Raw genomic sequence first — 8421 nt, 5'->3', positions numbered from 1 at the left:
AAGCCAAAAAAAAAAAAAAAAAATTTTTAAAAAAAAAAAAAAAAAAAAAAGATGTGCCTGGGAGGTGAATTTGTCTGCAATTTGGAGTTCTTCTGACAGTCTGATCCCTTTAGGTGAAGTTATACATGGTGGGAGCAGTGGTAAAACCAGAATGATGTAGCAAATGCAAGTGAACCTGGGATGCCCAGGATGAAACTTGAACACTAAGATTTGGAAAGATTCATGAAAAGAAACTGCAAATATAAAAGCTGTTTAGAAACTGAAAGCAGTGTCTATCTTGGAAAGAGGCTGGGTTTTCAGTAGTACATCAGGGCAGGCAATTCTTCGTAAACGTCTGGTTTACCAAGGTAAAGCCGTTTGATTAGGTAAATACTTCTGCCCTCTTCTGAAATGAATTAGGAAATCCAAAGAAGGAAGTAAAACTACCTTCCAGGGGAGGGAGAGTGGAACAGTAAAAGTTTATCTCTGATGGAATATTTCTGCAAGTCGGAACTATTAGCATCTAGAAAACAATGCACTGTATTTCTGACTGCTGGCACATTAAAAAACAATGGATTCTTGAACGTTTATTTTGCATCTAATCACCTTACTAAATTATCATATTAATTCTAATAGATGTCACTTAACTTTCTTTGAAGGAACACAAAACTACATACATATAGTTTTCTCCACAACCTCGTGATGCAGGTGACAGACTTGTAACACCTGCTAATCTGTAAAGCAATTTCACTCACATTTCATCATCTATTCCCCTTACCCTCATGCTGCCCACACTCCTACAAAATGATCTCCTGCAGTTCTCTGTGGGTCAATGAGCAGTTTTTCATCTACAACTTGCTTTTCAAATGAAAGACATTAAGGCGCAGAGTAGTTATGTAACCAGTCCAAGGTCACAAACCCTGAACCAGAATTCAAACCCAAGCAACCCTGGCACAGAAACTTTGCTCTTAAACACTCTCCCATCTCTTGTTTTTCCACACATTGTCCCACCTGTCCTGGTTCACAAGCTGAACCCCTATTTATTGATCCAAACCCCATTCAGGTACAGAGTGGCCTGACCCTCTTGCCCAGCTGGTTGGGCAGGGACAGGCGCAGGCAATGCAGTCTGCCACCCTGAGTGGGTGCCTGGGGTCCTCTGGAAGGTGGGTGGCAGCATGCCCTTGGGAGTCTGGGATATCCCGGGCAGCGCCCAGAGCCGCGAAAGCATTCGCTCACCTCTCTTTGTCAGTTTGCAACATTACCGAAGGAAAAAAAAACATCTCCTGCTATCCCCTCTACTCCAAACTTACCTAGATCCCTTTCCTTTCTTAACGGAACATCCCCTTCCTGATGAAGGGAAAAGGAAGAGAATTTTTCCTTGTTATTAAAAGGGGGAGTTCTCATCAGGTTTTGTGCAGCCAGTCCTCGTTCAGGGATGGAGATGTGAGGAAATGGATGGCACGTGAAACCTCCAACTTTACTCATCAAGTATGGGGCCGCACCTCCACACTCCCTGGGAGAGAGTTACATGGTCTGTCCCAAGTTGAATAGCATCCCCCCCCACCCCGCAAATTGAAGTCCTTTCTGGAGCCTCCAAATGTGCCTTATTTGGAAATAGGGTCATTGCTGATGTAATTAGTAAAGTTAAGATGAGGTCGTGCTGGAGTAGGGCGGGCACCTAATCCAAACCTGACAAGGACAAGTATCTTAATAGAAGAGAAGAGACACAAAGACAGACACACAGGGGAAAATGTCATGTGGAGATGGAGGCAGCCAGTGAAGTGATGCATCTACAAGCCAAGGAGCTCTGGACCCACCAGAAGCGAGGAGAAAGGTGGAGAAGGGATTCTTCCTTAAAGACTGGAGAGCACAGCCCTGCTGACAACTTGGTTTTGGACTTCTGGCCTCCAGAACTGTGAGACAGTAAATTTCTGTTGTTTAAGCTGCCCAGTTTGTGGTAATTTATTACAGTGGCCCTAGGAAACTAATAAACAGCCTTCAGAACTAGATTCTGATTCCCTTAGTCATCATCCTACCAGGTCATGTGTTTCAAGATATAGATAGACAACTCTGAGAATAATTTTTCCTCTGGGCAGATGCAATCATGAGGGTCTACAGAGAAGAGAAGGTAGAGGCAATTTAAAGTATGCACCTGACCCCAACATAATGGTAAGATTTCACAGTAGTAAGATGGTCATTTTATGGGCTGACCACATATAAGGTATATCAAATGAGGTCACAGAAGCCTTGGCTTTTCCCAGGACCATCTGTCCCTTGGGGCTGCTCTCTTGGATTATTGCAGAACCATCAGTGTTTACAGGTACATGGGTCTACCATCTCCATCCCCTAAGATTTTCAAGGCTCTGAAACCTCTGCTTATAAAGAATGCTTGGAAGAAGGGACATTGAACTTGGAGAAGTGAAGATTGAAGGGGTAGGAAAGTTTTATATCATGTTTTGAGGGCCTGTTATTTGGAAAAGGGACTAGATATTATTCTGTGTGGTTTACACTAGAGAGATAAGCCAGACAGAAATATTTGGCATATATTTCATTCACTGTAGGAAGTGATTTTCTCTTTGGGTGTAGGATGGGCTACCTCATGAAATAGTGAGGCTCTTTAGGACAAGACTGAATAAATAAGTATTGGTCATGCAGACTGGGATAGTGAATAAATTCCACACAAACACATATTAAGCACCTAATTCTTCTCAGTGTGCTACACTCCTCACAGAAAAAAGAAATCCCAACACATTTGGACTATGAAACCAATAGTCTGATATTTAGTAAATGTGGAGAGAGGTGCAGATCAAAGGGCACCTACATGGATCTGCCAGCTTGGTTAGGATCCTAGGATTCTTTTCAGACCAACTAGTTATATCTGAGTGGAAGAAGAGTTCAGAAGAGATTAGATAGTTACATGATCATTCCAAGTCTAACTTTCAGGAATGCTGGAGTAGTATTCTAATACTTTACTCAATAAACTTAGGACTTGCAAAGACTTTCAAATCTAATAAGCCTAATGATTCCAAAGGAGCTTTGAAGCAAATTTCTAAATCATACTAAAAATTGTATAGAATTCCATGGGGGAATAAACCTTAATTTCAAAATTAAATTAAAAGCTCTGTGAAATAAACTTTATACAAGTCAATTATAAGACATAAGAACTAAAGACATTTTTGGTGAACAATCAGCTCTTAAAAGTTCATCAGCAGTTTAAAGGACCATGAAAATAGGTACCATAGAACTCAAAAAAAAATCTAAAGAGGGCCTGAAACAGGTTGACTGAGAATTCTTAGGCTCTCCTTAGAAGTTGTTTTAAAAGACTATCAGCAGTAGGTCTGTGTCTTTATTCCTGTTTTACCCCTAGGTTCTGCATAACATTTTTTTTTTCTTAAATTCCATATATATGTGTCAGCATACGGTATTGGTCCTTCTCTTTCTGACTTACTTCACTCTGTATGACAGACTCTAGGCCTATCCACCTCATTACAAATAGCTCAATTTCGTTTCTTTTTATGGCTGAGTAATATTCCATTGTATATATGTGCCACATCTTCTTTATCCATTCATCCGACGATGGGCACTTAGGTTGTTTCCATCTCCGGGCTATTGTAAATAGAGCTGCAATGAACATTTTGGTACATGACTCTTTCTGAATTCTGGTTTCCTCATAGATCTAGAGTCTGTCATACGGAGTGAAGTAAGTCAGAAAGAGAAGGACAAATACCGTATGCTAACACATATATATGGAATTTAAGAAAAAAAAATGTTATGAAGAACCTAGGGGTAAAACAGGAATAAAGACACAGACCTACTGGAGAACAGACTTGAGGATATGGGGAGGGGGAAGGGTGAGGTGTGATAGGGCGAGAGAGAGACATGGACATATATATACTAACAAACGTAAGGTAGATAGCCAGTGGGAAGCAGCCGCATGGCACAGGGAAACCGGCTCGGTTCTTTGTGGCTGTCTGGAGGGGTGGGATAGGGAGGGTGGGAGGGAGGGAGACAAAGAGGGAAGAGATATGGGAACATATGTATATGTATAACTGATTCCCTCTGTTATAAAGCAGAAACTAACACACCATTGTAAAGCAATTATACCCCAATAAAGATTTAAAAAAAAAAGAAAAAAGACTATCAGCATAAAACAGTTGGTTCTACTTTTTAGAAACTACTTAAATTTCAGGACGAAAGACCTGGTACGAACTTTCCAAAATGTTTTGCAAATTTAATGCATTCTCATTTCCTGTGTTATTTAATGTGTCTGAATTTGAATTGGAAATTTTAACTCTCTTTTCATGGACTTCTATTAGTCTATGGCATACATCTTAGAGTATCCTAGATAAATCAAAGACTATTTGATTTCACACACTTGGGAACATGTTATTTCATTATTACATTTACTTTTGCATATTCTGTGACATAAAGTTAATGTACTCTTAGAGCTGCTGATACCTGGAGTCTCTGAACTATATCCCTTAGAGGTTGTTTTAGGACTGCTGGTGCAATTAGAAACAAAAGTACCAAAATAAGGATTGCCTCCAAAACACACGGTTGTTGGATACCCTTAATCTGCTGGCAGAGCCCCATATTTTAGCTGTAAATGTTTTAATGCCATTTATTGACTCATGCTTCTCAAATGCAATACACTGCACCGTTAATTTTGTAGTTTCATCTCTGAAAGCTATAAATTGAGCATTCCTATTGTCTTAATTTTCTGTAACCTTTAATAACATTTGTGAAAGAACACAGGATAGAAGAAATTGTTCTTATAGAAACTCTTCTTTCTCTTTCACCCCACAGCAGTCACTGGAAAGGCAGCATGTCTTAGATATCCAAAATTCACTGTTTAGAATGAAAGAAAACAAGTTCAAGCTTAGATACTAGCTTGGAGCTTCCAAAAAGGGCCCTGATCCTGGTTTGTCACACTCAGCTTCTCTTTTTAAGATAATGACCTTCCCCCAAACCGCACTCACATGTTTCAGCTTGCCAGGAAGGGATGGATTTGAAAACCAGTTATCCTTGAATGAATCCCATTGTCCTTAATTTATTTGGCCACCCACCGGGCATTTGGTAGTCAGAGGCAAGGTGAGTCCTTTGAAGCAAAGGGACTGCAGCCGCTGGGGAAACCAGGAGGTCATGCCTCACTCACAGGCTCACAGAAGTGACCAGGGGATATAATACATTAAATCACCTCTTCAAGCTGCTATATACTAATTTACACAGTGTTGCTATATTTGTACATAATATCATACAGGGATAACACTGTATGTGTATACAATGTTGTATGATAATAATGACTATCTCATTTAATATTCAGTCAAGGCCAGGCCCCACATGAAGGGGTGTACATTATCTCAAATTGTTTTGCCAACGTTAGGAAAAAGACATTACTATAAATATTTTGTGCAGATGAAGAAATTTAAGTTCAGAGAAGTCACATGATTTGCCTAAGGTCACATCTCTTCTGCTCCCAAATATTACTCTTTATTCCACATTGCAATTCACCAATCTGTCTGTTGTTGTTTTAACTATAGTCGAATTAAAACCTGTGAAAGTATGTTATTTATAAATAGAAATACAAAGCCACTCTTTCTCCTAGACCAGGACTGATCTTGTGGGGCTGGCGGTAAGTTTCATTACCTGTAGAAGTGTGGATGGGGACACCGGTTGGTGCTACCAGTGCCATGTGCTCCCCCCTGGTCTACCTATTTCCCACTGGTCCCCTGGGAAGACTGCTGACATGGCTGTGCATTTGCTAGCTACTCGGCCCCTCTGATCATTTCAGAGAAAGCCCAGCTGACATTAAAATAGGACAGAAATTGCAAAAAGGAGAAGGCAGTAGAATTATGCTAAAGCTTGTGCTTCGAGGGAACATTAACAGAAGGATAAGGTCATTATATTTGAAGGAATATTCTCTCTTTCGTTCTTTTGGTCATTTATATTGGGTCTCACTCTCAAAAATATTTTGTTGTGGGACTGGAAAAATATATCTTTGAATATGAATTTAACAAGACATTGATTACATGAGGGTAGGGAAAAAGGAAACAATATGAAATTGTTCTCAGATACATTGAAATTAAGGATGAAATATTTTTTCTAATGCTACATGCTGTACATTTCTAATTTATTTTTAATTGTAACTAAATACATCTGTTACTAAAGACACCTGCTTAAATAAAAATGTATATATGGTTCTGTGAATATGAATAAAATATAATCATAAAGCAAGGTTTATTAAAATGCTATTAAAGCTAAATTATTTTTAGACTGAAAATAGTATTGTATTTGGAAATCCTGTGATAAGCTTCTACTGGTAGAACTGGATCTGTGGTAACAGCCACTTTGAAGAATAGTTTTAAGTTTTAGAGCTAGAATGCTCCAATTTTGTAAGATGACCCTCTGGAAATACAGCAAGCTGCATTCTGGCATATTGTACTGACACGTTTCTAAGATAAGTAGAAAATGAAGCTGAAGCTAATAGTTTTTCCGCTCAAATGTCAGAAAGATACTAACCAGAAAAATAGTTGAATGTAGAATTCCTGGTGCATGCATTTAGAAATGTTCCCAAATAATCAGCTAGGTGTGGGACCAGTTAAGGCCATGATATAAACTGTAAATAAACAGGGGATGTATTCCTAAACTCAGTCACTGCTTTTGTGAAGCATATGAACATTTGTAAGTTAAAGAATTAAATAAGTAGTATAATGAGGAATATGTAGAAACCAATTGTTTTTGTTTAATAGTCTAGAGCTCCCAAGAGATGTATCTGTCTTAGTGGCAGCTGTGCTTATTCTTCTTTACAGGGTTCCTTGAGGATGAGGGAGATTCTAATCATCTTTTGAATATCACTGTCTTTCTTATTTTATACAAAGATACAAAATGTTGCTAAGATTTAAATTCCGGATCCCACTGTAGGACAAGGAGAGCATTAACACGCGTGGCGTCCCCCTACTCCTACTCAAGCAAGGGAGCGGGATGCTGGCACTCATCTTCCATGAGAGGCAAGTACAGAAGCAAATGTTTATGGAGGGGAAGAGTTACAGAGAGGCAACTTTTGCAGCTAAAAAATGGAAATAGTAATAGGACATACATCATAGGTTTCTGTGAGGACTATTGAGGAAATATTTGTGAATCACACACTTCAAAAGTGTTAACTATAACTGAGACTTCTGGGGGTGAGTGTTCCCTGATTCTTCCATTTCTGTCTTTATCTCTAGCATTCCTGTCTTTATATCTATCTCTTATTTGATGCCGCTATGCAGTAAAAATATGAATTATGAATCCAGAATATTTAAGCAAGTATTTTCCACAAAGTAGAAATGCTGTTACTAAAACTTTCAGTTTAGATCATAAAAGACTGAATTACTAACACCCAGTTTTTACTTTCCTGTAAGAGTGACCATCTCATCTAAATGACCACATTAACTCTATAGTGTTTAGATATTTTGGAACGGATATCAATTCATTCAATTATGAGCATTCTTAAGCTCCCATAACCCCAGTTGAAGTCCTTTTTACTAAAAATGTTTAATATTAAACATATAGGTAGGCCCTACTCCCAAAAGACAGCTAAAGACTCTGATGATCCCATGATTTCCTGAATAGTCTGCCTGATGAGGGAGACTTTTAATAGCAATTTAGGAAATATATGAAAAATAATGATTCCAAAAACGACTTCTTTGTGATTGAAGCTGTTCAGTTTTTAGTTTGATTTTTTTCTTGTCTGTACAATAAACAGATCATGTTGCAAAATTTTCATGCACTGTTCCACTAAATTACTAACTTACTTACATGGCTGTCAGAAATTAACTTCAAATGTTGGCTTACACCATGCATATAAGAAGTATGGAACTTCAAAGTTAGCAACATAAAAGAAAATTAGATTCACATCGTTTCAAGAGGTACAAAAGGAAAATCACAGTGTCAATGAACAGATGTACATCCACTGCCTGCCAGGAGGTCACCACAACTTGCTAATACCCTTGGGTGAAGCAGATTCACTTCAGTGCATCAGTGCTTTCCAAACCTTATAGAATACTACTTTACAAAAGAAATACATCAGCACATATATATTTAATCAGTATGCACCATCAGCTAAGTAACTACGAATCATCTATTTTTCTTTTTTTTAATAGAAATAGAACTTATATTAAAACTCTCCAAACCGCCTGTACCAGATTTTAATAATATTGCTTTAAAAATTCCTCTTAAATCAATTATAAAATCTGACTGTAATTTTAACAGGGAATACCTAAAGGTAGAATTACTATCAAGAGAAAGGACAAACTCAAAACCTACTAACGTATTCAGAAGACCGTTTAAAAAAAACTTTACAATTTAATTATGGGAAGATTATAGAACTGTTTCAGTGCTTCTGTACTAAGTAAGCTGTACATGTGAGGAGTAATAAATGAAATTGTTAATTTTACTCTTTCC

The 8421-nt window shown here is 38.1% G+C and overlaps 1 protein-coding gene across 1 annotated transcript in view; it reads right to left on the bottom strand.

The window, feature by feature from the left end:
• The window catches only part of PACRG (parkin coregulated), a gene marked incomplete at its 5' end in the record, with an annotated part of 242625 nt that overhangs the window by 210357 nt on the left and 23847 nt on the right, over nucleotides 1-8421 (bottom strand). The window lies entirely within an intron of this gene.

Source organism: Lipotes vexillifer, unplaced genomic scaffold (assembly GCF_000442215.2).
Source record: "Lipotes vexillifer unplaced genomic scaffold, Lipotes_vexillifer_v1.1 scaffold1230, whole genome shotgun sequence".
NCBI lineage: Eukaryota > Metazoa > Chordata > Mammalia > Artiodactyla > Lipotidae > Lipotes > Lipotes vexillifer.
Note: the sequence above shows the minus strand (reverse complement) of the source record. Positions and strands in the feature narration are given on the sequence as shown.